This window comes from Schistocerca nitens, chromosome 5 (genome assembly GCF_023898315.1).
Source record: "Schistocerca nitens isolate TAMUIC-IGC-003100 chromosome 5, iqSchNite1.1, whole genome shotgun sequence".
In the NCBI taxonomy this organism is placed as follows: domain Eukaryota; kingdom Metazoa; phylum Arthropoda; class Insecta; order Orthoptera; family Acrididae; genus Schistocerca; species Schistocerca nitens.
Genome location: NC_064618.1, coordinates 583,586,345 through 583,611,389, shown reverse-complemented (window position 1 = coordinate 583,611,389; position 25,045 = coordinate 583,586,345).

Genomic DNA, 25,045 nt, shown 5'->3' with positions numbered 1-25,045 from the left:
GTTCACTATACAAAAGCAATAATGAGACACAGCATACAAACCTTCTACCTTTGCTTATCAGTAATCACTTCAAAATTTATTAACCAGAAACCTATTAATCTGATTTATCCTTTTTATTATGATGGAAAAGGAATGTGGTCCTGCAAACTATCCCTTTCATTGTAACAACAAAACTAAACATATTTTCAAAATTATGTAAGATTAAGGTATAATTGGATTACTGTTTCATTTGAGACTATTAATTTTGTACTATTTTAACACTCTTTACGCAGACAAAACCTCTACAAAATCAGAGATAATCTCCAGTAAACGTTTACTTCAAACAACCTCAAGACCATGTGTTTTATGATACCACTTATGAAACAAGTAGTTTTTGGAAACAACTTTAAAGCAACAAACATTAGAACGCTTTTGTTTTCCAAGTAATATTCTTTCCTAAACTGATATTCAAGTTTATTTTCTAGTTAAGTTTCAAAATACTCAGACATATAGTCTCTTTTATATGTATGAAAAACAGGTAAATTTTACCCTGCACATTAAGAGTACAGGCATAACTTAACCACACATCAATAAAATGCACTGTAAAACTGTTAATGCTTTTTATGCAAAGGACACTCTCGGATTTCATCACTTAAAGAAGAGGATCCGACTTGGATAAGTACATAGGATGGACACATTGTTCTAACACATTATTATAACCCTATAGTATTATATTTTCACAGAACCAAACACAACATTACTGGTTCATACAGTAATACAGTTCTAACCTTTCATGTGTGAGACGAAGTGGTTGCACAATCGTGGTGGAGGCTAGATGGTCTTTCCATTGGCAATAATTAGCTCTATTTACTTCTTCTTGGCATTTTTATTATCATTTTTAGAGCTTTTACCAAATCGAGAGCACCAATTTACAGCCGCATTTTAAATCCAAGGCCATTCCATTCCAGCTGCAGTACCGTAAGTATCACTCTGCACCTGCGCTGTTTAATCGTCAATTACTTCAACCGACTGACTACTGAGCTCTCTGACTTGCCGCCCAGACTGAGCGCCACATCCCCCTTTTCCTAGCGCGCCAACTCACTTCCGTTGCAGAAGGGAACTACTTTGGGCTTCTCTTCGTATTGTATACATGAACCAGTAGTTGCCAGCAAACATATTTTTAAAAATCTCATTATTCGAACATATTAAAAAGTCAACACAAATATACATAATTAAATACCACTTCCCTTCAAATAATACAAAGGACTTGCAAAGAGTAAACATGTCACACTACCTTTCCAATACTTTACGGTAGATCAAAGACATTTCATAATAAAGAATAAACACTTGACATTATGTAGAATTAATCAGTACAAGTTATTAACAATATTGATTGTAGTGTTACGGTATTACCACAGAGCCAGTGACTACTGGAGATGTTCTATTTTAGTTATTTTACTTTCACATTTATATTTACGTTCAATCTTCAAAGACATCCATACAACCACGTTCTGATAGAGGCTAGCGTTTGTTTTTCTTCACTAGACGCTACCACAGGTAGCACAACACATTGATGCCACATTAATAGACACAAATACGCTTGATTTGGGGGATATAAACCTTTGAAACGCATTGTAGAAGTGAATAAAAAGTGTCTGCAAACAGTAAACTTGTTGTTTGATCTGATGTCGATATCAGTGGCAGTCGTGGTACACCGTAACCCCAAATGTTTGCATGTAAAAAAATACTTTGATATAGCCTGTAAACTGTGCAATTAACCCTAGCATTACCAACGGGGGGGCCTCGTAGGCCCACTGACTCAGTTTTTCTATGTTGTATCCACACCCTTTGATATATGAACTTGAAAGCAAAGGTAATTGTTCGTTATTGAATGTACTATTGAGTCATTACAGAATTTCGGAATAAAAATGTAATTAAAATTCATTTACTTGATTTAATTCTCTGTGGGCCTTAGAAGCCCACCCGTTGGTAATAGCAAGGAAAGATTTACGAGGTTGAGTCTCTCGTTTCAAATTCTTACCATGAAACGAATTTTGGCATTGTTGCCTTCAGACATATTATTATGAAGCGGACCATTGTTATTTTCAGTGTTTCTGCTGCTGTTGAACCAGCAACATGAGTAGACATCGTTTACGTGATAGTTCCATTGAAAGAGTGCTAGAAGAAGTTTTGAACGAATCAGATTTAGAGGAAAGTGAAGTGGATGATGATGTGGAAGAAATTAGAACTGATTCATCGTCTGAGAATGAAGATGAGGTTGAAGCCAATCCACCAGATGATAATGATACGGAATGTGATAAATTCATTGCAAAAAGTGGACGAGAGTATATTACGAAGCCATCTCGACAATATCGGCGTTCTGTACAAAATATAGTGCGAGAAAGAATGGGGCTAGGACAAAAAGGAAGAATTGCGTCTCCGAAAGAGGCTATAGAGCTCTTTTTTACACCTCAAATTATGAATCTAATAAAACTACACTCAAATGAAGAGGCTTCTCGACTAGGTATTCAGCACACAGATGAAGATGAGTTATTTTGTTATATAGGACTCTTGCTAATCATGGGTTCAAATCATGACAATAAGATACCTGTCCAAGATTTATGGTCTTTGCTTCAGGGTCGACAAGTGTACTATGGATCAATGAGTCGGACCCGATTTTTCGAATTGACTAAAATATTGAGGTTTGATGATAAGAACACAAGAGAAATTCGTCGCCAGACTGACAAGTTTGCTCCAATGAGGGAAATTTTTGAAAGCTTCAATTCTTCACTTCCATTGTATTTCATTCCTGGTCTACATACAACAGTGGATGAGATGTTGTCTTTGTTCCGTGGTCGCTGTCCATTCAAGGTGTTTCTAAAAGAAAAACCTGGAAAATACGGCATTCTAATTCGAATGCTGTCTGATTCTGAGACTAGATATGTGATCAGCATGGACATCTATACAGGCAAGTCAGGAAATACACAGCATTCAAATGGACCGATGGAAATTGTAAAGAGACTAATAAAACCTATTGAAAAATCAGGCCGTAATGTTACCACAGATCGGTACTATACTTCAGTGGAGCTTGCTGAGACTCTATGGAATGATTTTCACCTCACACTTGATGGCACCCTACAGTCTAACAAACGACACATACCTGAAGAGCTGAAGACTACAACTGGCCGCAGTTTACACTCTTCCATCTTTGCTTATACTGACCCTCAGACACAGAGGCCACCAGTTACTCTTGCATCAACGCTAGTCCGCGAGAAGCCAAAACGACTGCTGTTGATGCTTTCAACTTATCACTCAGAAGGGGTGTTGAATGAAGACTCAAAAAAGACTAACATAAATCTTTTTTATAATTCTACAAAGGGAGGCGTGGACACCATAGACCAGATGGCAAGACACTACAGCACAAAGAGAGGAACAAGAAGATGGCCTTTGTCCCTCTTCTACACACTCATTGACATAGCAGCAATAAATGCATATTCACTCTTCCTCCTCAACTTTCCGAATTGGAAAAAGAATTTGCTAAACCGCAGAAGAGTTTTTATCACTAACTTAGGTCTCGAACTAATAAGATCTCAAGTAGATAAACGGGCACAAAATTTGTATGGACTTCAGAAGCCAGTAATAATGGCAATGGAAAGCATCACACAACGGAAGTTCAGCTGCTCTGTAGAACCATCATCCTCATCTGCAGAACCAGGAACACGTTGACGGTGCCACCTATGCTGCCAAGAAGCTGCATCTAAAAAGATCAAGTACAACAAGCTGGGAAAGTCAACTGTTACCTGCTCTCAGTGCCACAAACACGTCTGTGGGAAACACTGCAGGAAGACAGTGTTGTGTGAAAAATGCGTTGCAGAATGAGACAGTAAATTTTGTTTGCTTCATGTAGTGTATCGAATTAAAAAAGTCGTTTTTATAAGAAAACACTATTTTGAAACATTATTCCAAAAAATATATAAACTGAATCTCGTGATTTGTTCATTTTATTCCTATTATAATAACATCTTTTATTATCCAGTATACAAAAACTATGTCTAAGCATTTTGAATTGTTATTAGAGGTATCAGAAGTAAATAAACTTGATTTATGATAAAATAAATTGTGGTATTCTTTATGGGCCTTTGAGGCCCCCCCGTTGGTATTACATGTAACAAAAAATACGTTGGTAATGCTAGGGTTAATTCAAAAATGCAAATACCACACTCAACTGGAAATTTATAGTGACTGACTTTAATTAACATAGTGTCTCAGCTGGACAGTACAATAAATCCACCATTTCACAAATATCGATCTTAAAAATAAGTGGCTATATTAAGCGGCACCCACTGTGATGTCTGAAACAAATTTCACTGCAACATACAGTATGCGCAGAAAATCTTTCGCTTTTTTTTATTGCTAGAGTGGACGTGTTCTTGCACCAAGATAAACGACTTGTGGAGTCTATCCTTCAGATAGTGTATATCTAACTTTCTCTGGTCAAGAAGCCAGCTACCAACGTCACCAGAGCTTGTTCAGTCAGATTTTTGTATGCTGGGATGTATGAAGTGCAAATGCCACAGAGAAAATGAAAAACAGCAATCCCTGGAACTATGAACAGTTTATATAATGTTAAGTTCATCCATGATGATGGACATCGTAGAACTTGTGACCTTGTGTTAAGGGGAGTAGAAAGGAAAAACATTTTTTTTACATTTTCGGATTTTTATCTCATTTTAAAATTTGCAGTTATCCGAATAAAATGACATATATATCGCCTATAAGCTCACATGGAAAGAATATTATTTTACTTTTTTAAATATAATCTAGACCGGTAAAAAAGGTTAAATTTTTTACATGCATTACTTCAATATCTAATAAAATCGGTATTTTTTTGTATAGAAGGCTGTGCATTGCTATGTTATAAAGGTTAAATTACGTGTTTGTACTGGTAACACTGTCAGAAACAGTATCGTATCGTTTCATAGTATAAACATGCATTGTATGTCGAAGTGCTAACGTTTTTTCCGAGGAAAAGCGTCGCATAGATCGGTAAATCTCTCAAAAAGTAAAGTATGACGCCAAAACTAAGTGTTTTTAAGAAACGTGGGTTTCAATATAATAGATTTTGGAGTAAAGGGAAACATTGTGTTCAACACGTGGCGTGTGAAGTTACAATGTAATACAGGCAAACTCGTCAGTATCTAGAGAAACACCCATTAGTGCTTCGAAGATTAAAATATAACGTTATGGTACACAGTTTTCTCCAAACGAAAGTGATGTAAATGGTTGGTTAGGTTGTATTCTGATAGATTCACACATCCCAACAAGGGTGTTAGGTGAATGTGTGTGTTGTAAAATATGTGGAGGCCAATAAGTTTACATGAAGACAGTTAGGTATCAAATGGACTAGCCAGGAAACTTCTCATTGCGGCAATTGTAAATACATTAATTCATTTTGGAATTCTGATAAGTGTAAAGACAATTATTTTGAGCTCCCTATATAGCTGGGTGCCAACAGCATGTTTTCGCAATCGGAGGAGAAAACTGGTGAATGAAATTTCATGAGAAGATCACTTCGCAAGGAAAAACGCCTTTGTTTTAAAGATTGCCACTCCAGTTCATGTATCATGTCTGTGGCACTATCTCCTCTATTTCACGATAATACAAAACGACCTGCCATTCTTCGTACTTTTTTGATGTCATCCGTCAGTCTCACCTGATGCGGATCCCATATCCCACAGCAATACTCCGAATTGGGTGGACAGCGTGGTGCAAAAAGTCTCTTTAGTAGACCTGTTGCAACTTCTCAAGTGTTCTGCCAATGAATCGCAGTCTTTGGTTTGCTCCACCCACAACATTATCTATGAGATCATTCCAATTTAGGTTATTTGTGATAGTAATCCCTAAGTTCTTAGTTGAATTGACAGCCTTCAGATTTGTGTGACTTATCGCGTAATCGAAATTTAGTACTCACGCGAATAACTACACACGTTTCTTTATTCAGGGTCAGTTGCCACTTTTCGCACCATACAGATATCTTACCTAAGTCATTTTGCAATTCGTTTTAGTCATCTGATGACGGCAAATGACAGCATCATCTGCAAACAATCTAAGACTGCTACTCAGATTACCTCCTATGTCGTTAATATAGATCAGGAACAATTGAGGGCCTTTAACACTTCCTTGGGGAACGCCGGATATTGCTTTTGTTTTACTCGATGACTTTCTGTCTATTACTCCGAAGTGTGACTTTCTGATTGTAAATCACGAATCCAGTCGCACAGATGAGGCGATATTTCATGGTTAGAAGACGCTTGTGAGGAACGGTGTCGAAAGCCTTCTGGAAATCTTAAAAATATGGAATCAATTTGACATCCCCTGTCGATAGAACTCGTTACTTCATGAGCATAATGAACTACTTGTTTCGCATGAACGATATTTTCTGAATCAGTGCTATATGTCAAATCGTTTTCTTCGAGGTACTTTATAGTGTTCGAATACAGTATATGTTCTAAAACCCTACTGCAAACCGAGGTTAGTGATATAGGCCTGTAATTCAGCGGATTACTCCTACTTCCCGTTTTGGGTATTGGTGTGACTTGAGCAATTTTCCAGTCTAGGTACGGAACTTTCTGTGAGTGAGTGGTTGTATATAATATCTAAATATGGAGCTATTTTATCAGCATACTCTGAGAGGAACCTGACTGATATACAATCTGGACCGGAGGCATTGCCTTTATTATGTGATTTAAGCTTCTTTCCTACACCGAGGATATCTGCTTCTATGTTTCTCATCTTGACAGTTGTTCCTGATTGGAGTTCAGGAATATTTACTTCGTCTTCTATGGTGAAGGAGTTTTGAAAAACCGTGTTTAATAACTATGCTTTAGTGGCACTGTCATCAGTGACTTCACCGTTGTTATCGCGCAGTGAAGGTATTGGTTGCGTCTTGCCACTGGTGTGCTTTACGTACGACTTGGAGACAGAACCAGTACGCAGCATCACATAAATAATTAGCCTCTGCAAGCCTTATCTGAATATGAGCCTGAGAATGTTTGAGAATTAGTTTATGGAAACAAATATTTCATTAGTGAGAGATCGTAGTAATCTCGATTTATATTCACTTAAGGGGAGTTGGAACGCCCTATATTGACAATGTTAAATTTGGTGACTTGCCTTCCCTGTATTTCACGAACCACTGTAGCCACTGACATTCATCTTTGACAGGACATTAAACTTTATGTTCTGCGTCTACTGAACTACAATAATTGCATTTCAGCCACTGCTTACGGAAATACATTTTTTAAATTTGTTTGCTTTTTTGTACGTTATCCTGAATAATTTTAATTACACATAACATTATGTTCTTCTTTTAGTTCAGTAGGCTCAGGATATGTATGTTATTGCTCCCTGAAAATTTAAATGCTCTACTCGAAGTGGTTTCTGCGATTTAGAAAAAATGCAACAGAAAACGTAAATTTTCTAGAACGGCTTCTAAAACTTCAGAAGGCTGTACCTAAATATATTCTTTTTTTTTTTGTTTTTAGTCACGCAGAAGCACTCTGCGTCATACTGTAGATCACCCTCTTGATCTTTTTCCAAGTTTTTTCTTCTTTTCTTCTTTCTGCACTCCTTAGTGGCCAACTGTGCTGCATACTCTGCTTTATCAATGCGAACCTTGTTCATCCGTTTAAGTTCTCTGGTGCAGTTTGCTCCAGGATTAATTCCCATATGCTGTAGTACTTTCACCCTACCAATGTTGCCATCATTAAAAGCAATAACAGCATCACTGACCCCTCTCTTTAGTGTCTTCATTCGAACAAAAACATTTTTTGGTAAGCGAGTCCATATAAGATTATTGAGGGACTCATTGAGATTTTGAATCTGACCATGCAGGCACTTCTTCAGTAATTCACGATTTACCAGATCTCTGTATATAGGTATTATGCTATCAATGACTGCTGCTGGGATGGAATGTTTATGGCTGTATGAACTGTTTGAATACTGGGCGTCGCAGTAATTGCACCATGAGTCAGGTCCAAGAGGGCAAAGGTTTTTTTCATCAGTTGACAATCTGTGGAAGAAGGTAGCCCATTTTCAACAAATCCTCAGTATTATTTCTAATGGGAATCCCATAATACTGCCGTAGTTTATCAATCATTTTGTCTGTCAGCCTGCCTCTTTGGTTTTACCATCAGAGTGTTTCTGGTCTCTGAGACTTTTTTTCAACTTCCTCAACCTGGTGCCCATACTCTCCTGGACGTGACTAACACATTCCAGTTTTGCGATAATCTCCTCACCATGACGCTGAGCGGCTACTACATTGTTATATGCCATTGAGTCTCCATTACCTACGAACTTAGTGTAACACATTCCCCTTTCGTTCACAGACCGACTAAAAATTTCAGTAGCTGCAGGCCTCCGTACTACCATTTGTTCCTTCATAATTTCTGACACAGATATGCCCTTCATTCCCTGATTTATACTCATAACAATGTTTGGTTAAAATGTGGAAATCTATTACCTTTCCAGTATCCACACTGGTCACCATAGCAACAGAATCCTTAGAATGTAGCAGCGCTTCTGCCAAGTGCCATCAAAAGCTACTGGTATGTCAGCCATACCGTCATTTTTTTCAACAGCTTCGTTTACAGCACCCTTTATTGACTCACATGCAACAGATTCCACGGCAGCTCCAATACATCCTGCATACTTGTCGATTTTACAAGGTGGGTGTGGCACATACATCACGACAGACATTTTTTCTGCTGCAGTGTCCTTTGCCAATAGGCAAGAGAAATCAGGGCTCGCACAGATATATTTAAGTGCTCGTTTTTCACGCGCGCAGTTAGAGAGTGGAACGGTAGACAGGCAGCTTGAAGGTGCTTCATTGAAACGTCTGCAAGGCACTTTATTGTAAATATCAGAGTAATCACGTAGATGTAGAAAATGCGACACACTTTAATTCATCGCCATGAGTGAAAGTTATACGACTAACTGTATCGAATCAAATTTCTGGAGATACTGCAGATGTGAGCACGACATTTGCAGTTAATGTTCATGTGACAACTTCAAGTTTTGGCAACCAAAGTGGAAGCTGCCTAGTGGATTTTAGCTACAATATCGTCAGTAATAACGTAGTAATCAAATAAATTTGTTTCCGACACAATTCGCCATACAGCTATCACTCATGGCGATAAATTAAAGCGTATCATCCCTTCTCATCACAAGGCCAGTACCCACCATCACGATACGAAAATAAATCTGTATCTTCTTAAAGAATCTGATTACGAGCTTGGAAAATGTCGAAAGCTAGTTTATGAAAATAAACATTTCGTGAGTGACTGATCGCAGATAACTGTATTCACATCAGTCTCATAAAATTACTTCAGAAGTCCTCAGATCCTACGTGGACTCTTGGAAAGAGAGATGAGAAGTTTGTTGGATCAATTGGTGAGATTTTTGGCAAATTTATACTTTCATACGTTTCTGTATCAACAACGTTCTTTAGAAGTTATTCCAGTGCTCTTGACATTAATTGTGCCAGTTTCGTTACATATAATATCTAAACATTTATAATTCTTCAACCACAGAAAATTATTCACAAATTTATATGATACCATATCTATCTATGCTCCTCCCTACTGAAACGTTTTCTATACCTCGAGAAACACTCTACCAGACTACAAATTGTCTGGTAAAAGACTCTGGGCAACCAGTAATCATTTCTTTGTTGTGGCATACTATTAATCTTTATAGCAACCGAAACCCACTTAAGTTACTACGGCATCGTTGCACCCTATTTCTTCTTTTAGTAGTTTTCCCCGCCATGAAACTTCACTCCAAAAACGCTTCCGACACAGTGGGACGGCAGGTGGAGCGGTGCAGGCTTTCACAATGCTCTGCAGACCGAAACAACCGTTTCCACTAACGAAGTTAGCTTATGAGAAGCTCGCCCGTACGTGAGCTAATTACAAGCTGTCCCGGCTGCCCGGCACGTAGCGCGGGCAATACACCGCCTCCGTGGCGATGCGGTCCGCGTTGGGGACGGTGCTGGACCGCCGCTCTGCCGTTATTTAGGTCGCTACCCTCCGACCCTCAATCTGTTGGGTTAACGCTCCAATACCCTCCTGCTGTATACTGGTCGCTTTAACTCCACAGTGGTCGTAGCCCATCTAGTGCCGGGGTTTGCATTGATTTATATTCCTCTGTTTCTACTCAGGCATAACCTACCAAAATATGTTTCGTGTTCATCTTGCAAATGTTCCCCTTAGCGTTGTAAAAGGAGTATATGAAAGTATATTCACATGAAAGTACGATTAAAACATAGTCGTTTCAAATTTGTTGATGCTTGTAATGGGAAACGTGAAGCAACGAACCCAGTCAATGACCAGCTATTATTTTAGTTTATTCATTCCATTGAATGCTAAAGCAAATATTTTCATGTTTTTGTCGGCTAATAATAACATTATTATTCTGTTAGGTTTCCCATCGTGAGGAGGTTGCTCATCGAAATGGAAATTTATTGAGAAAACTCCACTAAACGTTACCACATTTCTTTCCTTACTGCTGTGATCTACAAAAAACAAAAAAATATGTAAATACGGATGCACGTTTCAGTGACAGTGTAGCTAACGATATAGAAAACAACATTGGAAGACAGAGATTTTTGAAGCACAGAAGAATATTTAAGTACACGACTTTAGAAGGAAAGCAGAGTGTCTCACCTGCGCCATATGGAAAATTTGTCAAATTCTGAATGATCTTCGGAATATACGAGTCCGATGATATACTAGGGATTTCGGCAGCTACATTAAAAACCAAACGCAGGCTAGTGGTCAACGACCTCGAAAAACCTTCCGGTTGCATGAAAAGTTGATTACTACAGACACCTTAGACCATAGCTTTATTAACGTTACTAAATGACTTAAAGCAAACTCATTTAATAAATGGACTTATGGGCAATGAAGTCAATATTTTCAATCCTTACGCTACACGTATCCGATCACAACCGAAACGAGTGCCTGGTAGTCATTCTATAACATCATCTATGAAATACAGAGAACGTGAAACTGCCTTGCACACCGTACACAGCTGACATTTACGTATTAGTCTCTTCAGCAGAAACCCTGATAAAAGAGATCACACGCTATTAGAAACTGCACAAAAGTTTCTGGAGCGAAGCAACACATAAAGACCAAGCTGTTAAGCTTTAGAGGAAAACTGAAACCTCACATAAATCTCTCGATCTGCACCTTAAAGCCACCTTACATACACTCCTGGAAATTGAAATAAGAACACCGTGAATTCATTGTCCCAGGAAGGGGAAACTTTATTGACACATTCCTGGGGTCAGATACATCACATGATCACACTGACACAACCACAGGCACATAGACACAGGCAACAGAGCATGCACAATGTCGGCACTAGTACAGTGTATATCCACCTTTCGCAGCAATGCAGGCTGCTATTCTCCCATGGAGACGATCGTAGAGATGCTGGATGTAGTCCTGTGGAACGGCTTGCCATGCCATTTCCACCTGGCGCCTCAGTTGGACCAGCGTTCGTGCTGGACGTGCAGACCGCATGAGACGACGCTTCATCCAGTCCCAAACATGCTCAATGGGGGACAGATCCGGAGATCTTGCTGGCCAGGGTAGTTGACTTACACCTTCTAGAGCACGTTGGGTGGCACGGGATACATGCGGACGTGCATTGTCCTGTTCGAACAGCAAGTTCCCTTGCCGGTCTAGGAATGGTAGAACGATGGGTTCGATGACGGTTTGGATGTACCGTGCACTATTCAGTGTCCCCTCGACGATCACCAGTGGTGTACGGCCAGTGTAGGAGATCGCTCCCCACACCATGATGCCGGGTGTTGGCCCTGTGTGCCTCGGTCGTATGCAGTCCTGATTGTGGCGCTCACCTGCACGGCGCCAAACACGCATACGACCATCATTGGCACCAAGGCAGAAGCGACTCTCATCGCTGAAGACGACACGTCTCCATTCGTCCCTCCATTCACGCCTGTCGCGACACCACTGGAGGCGGGCTGCACGATGTTGGGGCGTGAGCGGAAGACGGCCTAACGGTGTGCGGGACCGTAGCCCAGCTTCATGGAGACGGTTGCGAATGGTCCTCGCCGATACCCCAGGAGCAACAGTGTCCCTAATTTGCTGGGAAGTGGCGGTGCGGTCCCCTACGGCACTGCGTAGGATCCTACGGTCTTGGCGTGCATCCGTGCGTCGCTGCGGTCCGGTCCCAGGTCGACGGGCACGTGCACCTTCCGCCGACCACTGGCGACAACATCGATGTACTGTGGAGACCTCACGCCCCACGTGTTGAGCAATTCGGCGGTACGTCCACCCGGCCTCCCGCATGCCCGTCAACTGCACATACGGTTCACGTCCACGCTGTCGCGGCATGCTACCAGTGTTAAAGACTGCGATGGAGCTCCGTATGTCACGGCAAACTGGCTGACACTGACGGCGGCGGTGCACAAATGCTGCGCAGCTAGCGCCATTCGACGGCCAACACCGCGGTTCCTGGTGTGTCCGCTGTGCCGTGCGTGTGATCATTGCTTGTACAGCCCTCTCGCAGTGTCCGGAGCAAGTATGGTGGGTCTGACACACTGGTGTCAATGTGTTCTTTTTTCCATTTCCAGGAGTATATATATATATATATATATATATATATATATATATATATATATATATATATATATATATATATATATTCTTCTTCTTCTGCTTTTACGGCCTCATTGGACCACTTCAGTCAATCATTTCTGGTCCTCTTCTTTGGTATTTTCCCCTTCCGAGTGGCCCAGTATCTCTTCATTCGTTATATATATTATATATATATATAAAAGAAACTTTTGGCAGATTAAGACCATGTGCGGAACTGAGATTCTAACCAGGAACCTTCGTCTTTCGCGTGAAAGTGCTCTATCGACTTATTTTTTATCGATTTTTCATTTTTAAAATTTTCTATCATCAATTCACTTTTTGTTTTTAGTAAAAAATATATGGTCCAATCGAGATTCGATTCCGCGTCCTCTGGTTTTCCGAGCATGCGGTTTATTATTATTACTATTATCATTTATTATTTGAATAAGGAAAATAGCAGTCTGCCAAGGGGTTTCGGGGTCATGGGTCGCAAACCCGAGGCCTGGCCACATTGTTCTCCCTCGCTCACCAGCGAACTGTATTCATCAACTAGGAAAGGAAATAGCCCAATCCATTGGATTACCGTAAGAAGAGCCTATAAGATTTTTTTTCCTTTTACTGAAAGCAATGTGTGGAACTAAATAACTGGGCTACACACTGTATGTTCCTCTTGAGGTGGATAACAAGACGAAAAACGGAAATGGTCTCAAATGCAGAACAATAGTCAAGGATCCCATGACACTGATAATCAGCGAAACTGAAATAAGTTTAGCAATGTACATAAATTCCAGTGAAATATTTCAAATGGCTGGTTCGCTGTACATGATTGATCGAGAAATAATTTTTTCGACAAGTGAGCGGGATGTGAGTGGTTCATTCTGTAACTGATTTTAAGGATAATTTGTGAGTTATACTGCGACATGAGAAACTTCAGAAAAGCGTCATAACGACATTACCGAATTTACCTACTGTGCCAAGCGACCTTCGGCATACAGAAGACAGATTGATGAGACTTTAATGACGACAATAAATGGTATAAGTTGCACACTATTGCGAAATATCTGTTGGTTATTATTAGCTTTCTTCAGCTACGTTTTTCCGAATGGATCTTATAATAGCGTTTTCCGACTGTTGCTGTCTAATATTGGTTGTTGAGCTACCGTACCTTTGAATTCAGTGAACTGTGCCGCTAGTGTTGTGTGGAGTTAGTTGTCACAGTGCCCGTGACTTCAGACTTACAAACGTCAACAAACTATAACTATGATATATGTGTTTGAGACATCTGCACTAGAATTCTAAAGAATGTTTTGCCAGAAGTGTTTGTATTTGAATAGTTAGTAACCGTGGATCACAGCTGAGGTAAACGCAGCATTCAATTGTGCTGAAACGTTTGTCTTCACGTCCAATGATCAGCTGCCGTTTCTACCATATTTAAAGGTAAAGAATCGTAGTCTTTTAGAAGACTTACATTGAAGTTACTGTATCGACTGCCAGGACATACATTTTGTCGATCGTGTGCATTCCAACGTTAATGTCACAGTTACTCAATCTGTTTGAAAGTTTTCAGAAAAATGTTTTCTGCGAAGTCTGCTCGTATAGCAATTTGATGCGAAGGTGTACATAACGCGATTCCATGAGATTGTTTCCTGCAATACGTTAATTTCAATTTAAAACTGAGTTCTCTAGTTCCTCTCACAGGTTCGTGTTTCAAGTCAGATCTTCAAATTTCCATTTGCATACACGATAAGTTCTTGCTACAAGAAGAATGTTCCTGTTGCAAGTTACACCAAGATTGACAATACATGTTGACAACACGGACCCCTCTTAGGTACGTGATATTTCTGATAAAACTACATTTAATGTATCCTGTTTAAATGTTGAGAAATCAAATGTTTGCTAGTGTAGCGAGGGAGTAGAGCATCCAGCTATGATATTTGTAGATATGTCACACAAGATTTCCATGGAAGCAGGTAAGGGAGACCATTGTTCAAAATCTCTGCCTGCGTCTACATCTACATACACTACTGGGCATTAAAATTGCTACACCACGAAGATAACGTGCTACAGACGCGAAATTTAACCGATTGGAAGATGATGATGTGATATGCAAATGATTAGCTTTTCAGAGCATTCACACATGGTTGGCGCAGGTGGCGACACCTACAATGTGCTAACATGAGGAAAGTTTCCAACCGATTTCTCATACACAAACAGCAGTTGACCGGCGTTGCGTGGTGAAACGTTGTTGTGATGCCTCATGTAAGGAGGAGAAATGCGTACCGTCACGTTTCCGATTTTGATAAAGGTCGGATTGTAGCCTATCGTGATTGCGGTTTATCGTATCGCGACATTGCTACTCGCGTTGGTTGAGATCCAATCACTGTTAGCAGAATATGAAATCTGTGGGTTCAGTAGGGTAATACGGAACGCCGTGCTGGATCCCAACGACCTCGTATCACTGGTAGTCGAGATGACAGACATCTTATCCGCATGGCTGTAACGGATGGTGCAGCCACGTCTCGATCCCTGAGTCAACAGATGGGGACAATTGCAAGACACGAACCATCTGCACGAACAGTTCGACGACGTTTGCAGCAGCATGGACTATCAGCTCGGACACAGTGGCTGCGGTTACCCTTGACGCTGCATCACAGACAGGAGCGCCTGCGACGGTGTACTCGACGACGAACCTGGGTGCACGAATGGAAAAACGTCATTTTTTCGGATGAATCCAGGTTCTGTTTACAGCATCATAATTGTCGCATCCGTGTTTGGCGACATCGCGGTGAACGTATACATTGGAAGCGTGTATTCGTCATCGCGATACCGTCGTATCACCCGGCGTGATGGAATGGGCTGTCATTGGTTACACTTCTAGGTCACCTCTTGTTCGCATTGACGGCACTTTGAACAGTGGACGTTACATTTCGGATGTGTTACGACCCGTGGCTCTACCCTCTATTCGATTCCTGCGAAACCCTACATTTCGCCAGGATAATGCACGACCGCATGTTCCAGGTCCTGTACGGGCCTTTCTGGACACAAACAATGTTCGACTGCTGCCCTGGCTAGCACATTTCCAGATCTGTCACCACCTGAAAACATTTGGTCAATGGTGGCCGAGCAAGTGACTCGTCACAATACGCCAATCACTACTCTTGATGAACTGCGGTATCGTGTTGAAGCTGCATGGGCAACTGCACCTGCAAACACCATCCAAACTCTGTTTGACTCAATGCCCAGGCGTATCAAGGCCGTTATTACGGCTAGAGGTGGTTCTTCTGGGTACTGATTTCTCAGGATCTATGCACCGAAATTGCGTGTAAATGTAATCACATGTCAGGTCTAGTATAATACATTTGTCCAATGAATACCTGCTTATCATCTGCATTTCTTCTTGGTGTAGCAATTTTAATGGCCAGTAGTGTATATACTCCGCAAGCAGAGAGTATTTTGTGAACCATTGTCACTTATCCATTTTCCTGTACCAGTTGCATATGAGTTGCGGAAAGAGCGATTACTTGTAAGCTTCCGTGTGGGCTCGAAACTCTCTACTATTTACTAACCTGCTCAAAGCATTTTGAATAAATTTTAGTGCATATGTTTGTGTTAGGCGACTTTCTCGTTTAGTTGTCCGACGCCAGAAACACGTCACGTGACCCAGTTTCAATTTCGTGACCATTGGATCAGTGTTTGAATGGTGTAATGCCATTTGCGGGGTCGAGAGGACGCGCCTGTAGTTGTAAGAGTTGCCTAACACACTAATTAATTTACTTTCTGTATTTCAGTCGTACTGAAGTGTGTGCGGAGAAGTGAATTTACTGTATTTACTAGTGTTTACTAACCTACTTCAACATTTTTGTGTAAATTTTAGTGCATTATCATGGTCTTGGGCAACTTTCCTGGGTAGTATAGACTAACAGTAGCGTAGCGGCAGAACTTAGGTGACACTTGGAGAATTCTTGGGTCAGTGTTACACTACTTGTGATATAGACAAAAACTGGTCAGTGACGGCTAGGGACTTATCCGTTGTGTATGGGTACAGGAAGAACCGGTCACCGTCCGTAAACAGCCGGAAGCCGTGCGGCCACCGTTGACAGGCTGCAGTCGTGTGGAATGGCCGCGCGGTTTGGGGCGCCATGCCACGGATTGCGCGGCCCCTGTCGACGGAGGTTGGAGTCCTCCCTCGGGCATGGATGTGTGTGTTAGTCTTAGCATAGGTTAGTTTAAGTAGTGTGCAAGTCTAGGGACCGATGACCTCAGCAATCTGGTCCCTTGGGAATTCACACACATTTGAACAGGCTGCAGGCAGCTATCCTGGACTGGCGGTGGGACATATGAAACGAATGCTTTGGTACCTCTGGAGCCCATAGCGCAGCCTGTGAGCCCCGTCGCCGCCGCACCTTCCGATTCGCACGTCCCTGCCGGTCGACACCTGCCTCACGGTGATTGGCGAACACTGGCAGGATCGAGACCTCTGGCCGGAAGGCAAAAGTGGTTGCTGTCCCCTTACATCTCAAAAACAGGTCTGAAGTATTGCACCCCCACTCAGAGTATATTTGAAACAGCACAGGATTACTCTCCTGTTAAGACCATGCCGATCTTCCTGAGAGGTCTGGATAAGCGCAGAGGGTGGGACTGCATGTCATTGGGAGTTGACGGCACCCCTAAGGGAAACAACGGGGAGGTCCGGAAAGAAGGCCGGTGTCCTCTCTGTTTGTTTGCTGGAGAAAGCTCTGCCGGCAGCGACTGAGCATACTGTGTGCATGTGGTTGAAAAACGTTGCTCACGCCGGCACAAATGACGCCTGCTGCCTGGGCTCAGAGCAATCCTCGGCTTCTACCGGCAAATGGCTGGTTTGGTGAAGACAGCTGTACTCGCTAACAGACAGGAAACAGAGCTATCGTTTTGCAGAATCATTCCGAGAACCGATCGCAGGCTTCTAGTTCGGAGCCGGGTGGAGGCCATAAATCAGGAGATACGACGATTCTGTGACACCTTGGATGGAGCTTCATAGACCTCCGCTGTTGAGTATAGTTATATCCGAAAATTATTTTCATCAGTTAATCAGAGACCTGACTCGTGACAATAACGTCTAAAACTTTCTCTTGACAAACAGACACGAACTTTACCGCTCCATTAGCGTTAAACAGACAATCATTGTTAATAAGCCTCTTCATCACTGAACACGACTGTAAATAGGAGCACAAGGATGTTAGGGAAATCTTTTTGATTAGAAAGGGCGAAATGAGGCAGGTTTCAGATTAAATGACAGGTCACCACGAACATTTCTTCTCCAGCACTAACAATGGAAGGTAAACTAATGTTCAATGTTAAAGAGCATCATACAATACGTTTTAGACAGGTATGTGCCGAGCAAAATTGTGACTGATGGAAAATACCAAATGTGGCTCGACAAACGTATTAGAAGCTGCTACAAAATAAAAAACGAACTTCAATGCAAATGTTAAAGTACTTCAAGCCTCGCAGACAAATACTAAACAAAGTCAAAATTAACGTAATGAGGGCCTCGCGTGGAGAGTTCACCTGATACGAACGTAACATTCTATCTACCAAATTAACAGAAATTCCTAAGAAGTTCTGGTCTTACGTTAAATCAGCAAAGGGATTGAACCTATCTGCACAGACAATCTGTGACAATAATGGTGCTGAAATAGCGGATGACACAGGAAACACCGAAATACTAAACGCCATTTTCCAAAATTGTTCCACAGAGGAAGATTGTACTGTAGTTCCTCCTCCAATACGTTGTACGAACGACAAAATTACACGTATCGAAGTGATACAGGGATAGAAATGTAACTGAAATCGCTCAACGGAGGAATGTTCAGTAGACCTGATGGCTTGTCAGTTCGAATATACACACAGCATGTGAAAGAACTTACCCCTATTCTAGCAGTAGTGTGTCGGAGGTCTCTATAGGACCAATGCCGGTCTGCTCGTGTTAATAGGGCAGAATCAGTACTCATTATGCAGCCTTAGTCTTATTCAGAAAATTTCCAAGGGAAAGTCAAGGACTGAGGTCATCAGTAGGGCAGGATGAATCATGGCTAACATCGCTGACGTTAGCATTTTTCGGTGTCAGGGTTCCAGAAATGCCACGGAGGTCAGCACGTTCCAAATGTAACGTAGCAAATTATTACGAGCTGTCATCTTGCACCAAAAGCATAGCTTACCGTGGAGTCGAGAGGAGAGCTATTTTACTTCTCACGCTCCCCCCTGCGGGTTCGGCGGTAAGAATAGGCCCGCGGTATTCCTCCCTGTGGTAAGAGGCGACTAAAAGGAGTCTCAAACATTTCGGCCTTATGTGATGGTCCTCTGCGGGTTTGACCTCCATCTTTCCAAATTCTAGCCCGCATCTCGTGGTCGTGCGGTAGCGTTCTCGCTTCCCACGCCCGGGTTCCCGGGTTCGATTCCCGGCGGGGTCAGGGATTTTCTCTGCCTCGTGATGGCTGGGTGTTGTGTGCTGTCCTTAGGTTAGTTAGGTTTAAGTAGTTCTAATTTCTAGGGACTTATGACCACAGCAGTTGAGTCCCATAGTGCTCAGAGCCATTTGAACCATTCTTTTTTTCTAAATTCTTCCGAAGAGCGAGCCGATTGGGGAAGGGCGCCTTACTTGGTGCATTGTGTCCATCTTGCGTTGAGAACTTTCGCCAGCTTATTCGTCGTTGCATTGCAGTCCTGCCCGCTCTCCATCTCTTGGGCATGGATCCGTTCCTGCGTGCACTTTCCGCCATGCGATGAGCAGTGCCAGTTTCTGGACAGATGAAAACAATGGACGACATGTCACCCAAAATCCAGCACGGTAGCCAGTCCGTTGTGGTGGGGCTGCCGTGTACCCTCTTGGTTGTAGCCCCCTGACAACATAGGGATCGTTCTACTGATGCCTGCGCCGTTAACTCCCCACGTATGCCGAGGAGTAGATGCCCATCTCCCTGGGGCATCGGGACTCCCGGCAATGGCCATCCTGCCAGGTGGCCTTTGCTGTGGCTGGGTGGCGCCCGTGTGGAGGGCCCTTGGTCGGAGTAGGTGGCATCAGGGTGGATGACCCGCAATGAAGCGTGGTACATCATCTCTCGCTGGCGGCCAGCCGTCAGCAGTCTCTAAGCGTTCCAAAGCTCACTTTAAGGCTAATGTGTATGACCCCAAATCGTTCCCCTCCCTGGCCACACCATGGGAGGAACGAAAGGCTATGAATGAGAACGAAAGGTATTCGCCCCGGTATCTCGTCTGTACCAGAGCTGTTGGGGAATCGTTTGTGTCTGTGAAGCCTCAGTTCTTTGTCGAACATTTAGAGGACAAGTTCGGGGAGGTGGAGGGCTTGTCCAAAATGCGGTCAGGGTCAGTCTTAATAAAAACAGCATCCTCTGCCCAGTCACGAGCCTTGCTCGCTTGTACGAAGCTGGGGATGTTTCTGTTACTATCACCTCACATAAAAGCTTAAATACGGTCCAGGGAATTATTTTTCACAGAGATCTCCTTCTACAGTCCGATGACGAGCTGCGCGCCAACTTAGAGCGACGAGGGGTCCATTTCGTCCGGCGCGTCCACCGGGGTCCGAGGGATCACCAAGTTGCCACCGTTGCCTTCATCTTGGCCTTCGAGGGTGACACGTTACCTCAGAAGGTCAAGGTGATGGTATACCGTTGTGATGTCAAGCCCTATATCCCTCCCCCAATGCGGTGCTTCAAGTGTTGGAAGTTCGGCCATATGTCTTCTCACTGTGCTTCCAGCCTCATATGTCGCGATTGTGGTCGACCATCCCATCCTGATACTCCATGTGCCCCGCTTCCCATCTGTGTCAACTGCGGGGAGCACCATCCCCCTTGCTCGCCGGACTGTAAGATTCTCCAGAAGGAGCGGAAAATAATGGAATACAAGACCCTGGATAGGCTGACCTACACTGAGTCTAAGCGTAAGTTTGAACGACTGCATCCAGTACGTATGACGTCCACATATGCTGCCACTGTCGCTCCTGTTACAGTTCCTATAGCTGCACCACACAATGTTAGCTCTCAGAGCCAGAGAACCACACCTGCCCCTTTCTTTGATGGTGGGGGGTACTACACTCCCTGTTGCTCCTGCTCATCTACTTCAGGAGCAACGCCCACCCAACCATCAGGGACACCAGTTCCCCCTACCCAGCCGGAGAAGCGTAAGACTTCTTCGGCTCCTGTTGCCAGGAAGGGGTCCCTTGGGGACCTCCCTTCGCAAGTTCCGACCGGTACAAGAGCAGACAGCTGCAAGTGGCTCAAACAACAACCGGTCCCTGGTCTTCGGGCCTCACGGTCGTCGTCTGACCCTGAGACTGACCCAGTGAAGCTCTCCCAGCCTGAACGACCGAAGGCAGAGCGAAGTAAGCTGAAAAGTAAAACGGTTCCCAAGAATCCCGACATTGCGGTGGCACCCGTCCCACCGCTACCAACAAGCTCAGCGTCTGAGGACGAGGTCGAGATTCTGGCGTCTGCTGAAAACCTGGATCTCGCCGGTCCCTCAGATGCCATGGATGTCACTCATGCGGGTTCTGAATCGGTGGCAGCGAGTGAACAAGCGGCGTAAATTGTCTTCCTAGTCCCTTCACGCCTTCTCAGCCATGGACAATTTCATACTCCAGTGGAACTGCAGCGGTTTTTTCCACCATCTAGCTGAGCTCCGACAACTTATCAGCCTTCACCCTTTCTTCTGCATTGCTCTTCAGGAAACTTGGTTTCCAGCAACTCGAACCCCCGCCCTCCGTGTCTATCGGGGTTATTATAAGAACCGGGCAGCTTATGAAAGGGTGTCTGGTAGCGTCTGCATATATGTCCTTTGTCTTCACAGCGAGTCTGTCCCTCTACAAACACATCTAGAGGCTGTCGCTGTTCGGGTGTGGACGCCACAGGCTGTTACCGTCTGTAGTCTTTACCTTCCACCGGATGATGATGTTGCGCAGCATGTCCTGGCTGCGCTTATAGCCCAATTGCCGCCCCCTTTCCTGTTACTGGGCGACTTCAACGCCATAACCCTCTGTGGGGTGGGTCGGTGGCGACAGGTTGAGGTGCCACCATTGAGCATTTATTGGCACAGCTCGATCTTTCACTTTTAAATGATGGTTCCTTCACACACTTCAGCGTGGCGCATGGCACGTACTCTGCCATCGACCTTTCGATTTGCAGCCCTAGCCTCTTACCGTCTGTTGACTGGAGTGTGCATGATGACCTGTGTGGTAGTGACCACTTTCCGATCTACCTGTCACTGCCACAGCGTCAGTCTTCTCTGCGCCCTTGCAGGTGGGCTATGAATAAGGCTGACTGGGACTTGTTTTCCTCCACTGCCGCTATTGAGCCTCTCTCTGGTGATGACATTGATGCAGTGGTTCAATCGGTCACCACCGGCACCGTTACTGCCGCCGAATCTGCCATTCCCTGTTCTTCTGGGTCCGCTCGGCGGCGTACTGTGCCTTGGTGGTCGCCTGAGATCGCTGCAGCGATTAAAGATCGCCGGCGGGTGCTCCAGCGTCATAAGCGACATCCCTGCATTGACCACCTCATCACCTTCAACCGGCTGCGTGCGCGGGCCCGCCGCCTAGTCCGCCAAAGCAAGCAGGAGTGCTGGGAGCGGTATGTGTCCGCCATTGGCCTCCATATCTCTCCATCGCAGGTCTGGGCCAAGATCCGACGCCTCTACGGCTATCGGACCCCTGTCAGCAATCCTGCGCTCTCACTGAATGGAGAAGTTTGTACAGACTCCGACGAAATTGCCAACAGCTTGGCAGAGCATTTTGCTCTTAGTTCCGCTTCTTCCAATTACCCACTGGCCTTCCGCTCCATTAAAGAGCGGATGGAACGTCGGAGCCTTTCTTTTCGCACCCACCATTCTGAATCCTACAATGCTCCATTCAGTGAGTGCGAATTTCACAGTGCCCTTGCCGTTTGCTCTGATACCGCTCCTGGGCCAGATGGCATCCACTGTCAGATGCTGAAAGACCTTTCAGTGGACTGCCAGCGACGGCTCCTCGACCTTTACAACCGCATTTGGGTCGAGGGTGAGTTTCCGTCGCAATGGCAAGAAAGTATTGTTATCCCCATTCTGAAACCTGGGAAGAACCCTTTGGAGGAGGACAGCTACCGTCCCATTAGCCTCACCAACGTTCTTTGCAAATTGCTTGAACGGATGGGGATCCAGCTGTTGAACTGGGTACTGGAGTCAAGGGGCCTTATGGCTCCTTCTCAGGGTGGATTCCGTAAAGGCCGCTCCGCCGCCGACAATCTGGTGAGTCTGGAGTCGGCCATCCGTACTGCCTTTGCCCGCCGTGAGCACCTGGTCGCTGTCTTTTTCGACATGCGGAAGGCGTACGATACGACATGGCGTCATCACATCCTTTCTACGCTTCATGGATGGGGTCTTCGGGGCCCTCTGCCGATCATTATCCGCAATTTTCTGTCGTATCGTACGTTCCGCGTGCAAGTCGCGGCTTCCCATAGTTCCTCCCGCGTCCAGGAGAACGGTGTGCCCCAGGTATCTGTTTTAAGTGTCTGCCTGTTTTTAATAGCCATAAACGGGCTCGCTGCAGCGGTGGGACATTCTGCCTCCGCTTCCCTGTATGCTGACGACTTCTGCCTTTACTACAGCTCTATTGGCATTGCAGCTGCTGAACGTCAGCTACAGGGCGCTATCCATAAGGCGCAGTCTTGGGCTGTAGCGCATGGGTTTCAGTTTTCGGCTGCCAAGACCCGCGTTATGCATTTCTGCCGGCGACGCACTGTCCACCCGGAGCCACGGCTTTATCTTGATGGCGAACTTCTTGCTGTGGTGGAGACGCATAGGTTTTTGGTTGTAGTTTTTGATGCCCGGTTGACTTGGCTGCCTCATATTCGGCAGCTTAAACAGATGTGTTGGCGGCATGTAAATGCTCTGCGATGCCTTAGCCACACCAGGTGGGGCGCCGACCGATCTACTCTCCTTCGGCTCTATCGGGCGTTAATCCAGTCTCGTCTGGATTATGGGAGCCTGGCTTATGGCTCTGCATCCCCATCTGCGTTGTGGGTGCTGGACCCAAAACTACACAGCGGGATCCGACTTGCCACTGGTGCCTTCCGCACCAGCCCTGTGGACAGCATACTTATGGAGGCAGGTGTCCCTCCACTGCGATTGAGGCGCCAACATTTACTGGCGGCTTATGCTGCCCATGTTTTTAGCTTGCCCGGGCATCCAAACTATCGTCTCCTGTTCCCGCAATCGGTCGTCCATCTGCCAGAACGTCGGCCCCGGTCAGGTTGTACGATCGCGGTCCGCGTCAAAGAGCTTCTCTCCGGGCTTAGTGTTTTCACTGTTCCACCTCCTTTCCGGGCCACTTTGCGGACACCCCCATGGTGTGTTCCTCGCCCTTGCCTTCGGCTCGACTTGGCACAGGGCCCAAAGGACTCAGTCCCTCCAGAGGCCTTCCGCCGCCGCTTTTATTCCATCCTGGCCACGTATCAGGGCTCTGGCGTTGTATACACTGACGTTTCGATGGTTGCTGGTCATGTCGGTTATGCGCTAACTCTAGGGGACCATTCCGAACAACGTTCCTTGCTGGATGGCTGCAGCGTTTACACTGCTGAGCTGGTCGCCATCTTTCGTGCCCTAGAGTATATCCGCTCCTGCTCAGGTGAGAACTTCGTTATCTGTAGCGATTCCCTGAGCAGTTTACGAGCTCTCGACCAGTGTTTCCCTCGTTCTCGTCTGGTGATGGCTATCCAAGAGTCCCTGCATACTCTTGCCCGTTGCGGCCGCTCTGTGGTCTTTGTGTGGACCCCCGGTCATGTCGGTATCCCGGGCAATGTACATGTTGACCGCCTGGCGCAAGAGGCCACGAGTAAACCATCTCTGGATGTTGGCCTCCCAAAGGCTGATTTGCGGGCAGTCCTCCGCCGAAAAGTTTTTGCGCTTTGGGACACTGAATGGCGCGATCGGATCATGCCCAATAAACTCCGTGCCATTAAGGAGACGACGACTGTGTGGCGGTCATCCATGCGAGCCAACTGCAGAGACTCAGTCGTCCTTTGTCGGCTCCGCATTGGCCTTTCCTGGCTGACACAGTTATTTACTGCGCCAGGAGGACCCTCCTCTATGTCGCTGCGGGGCGGCTTCGACAGTGGCCCACATTTTGTTGGCCTGCCCCCTTTTAGCTGTGGTCAGGCAGACATTTGCGCTGCCTGATATGCTCCCTGCCCTTTTGTCTGATGACCCTGTTATGGCTGGCTTAGTTTTACGTTTTATTCTGGCAGGGGGTTTTTATCGTTTACTCTGAGTGTTTGTTATGTTCTTTTGTGTTGATTCTGGCCATTGGCCAACGATTTTAATCTGAGTTTTTAATGCGTTTCTCGGTGGTTGGCTTTTCCTTTTTTGTTTCTTTG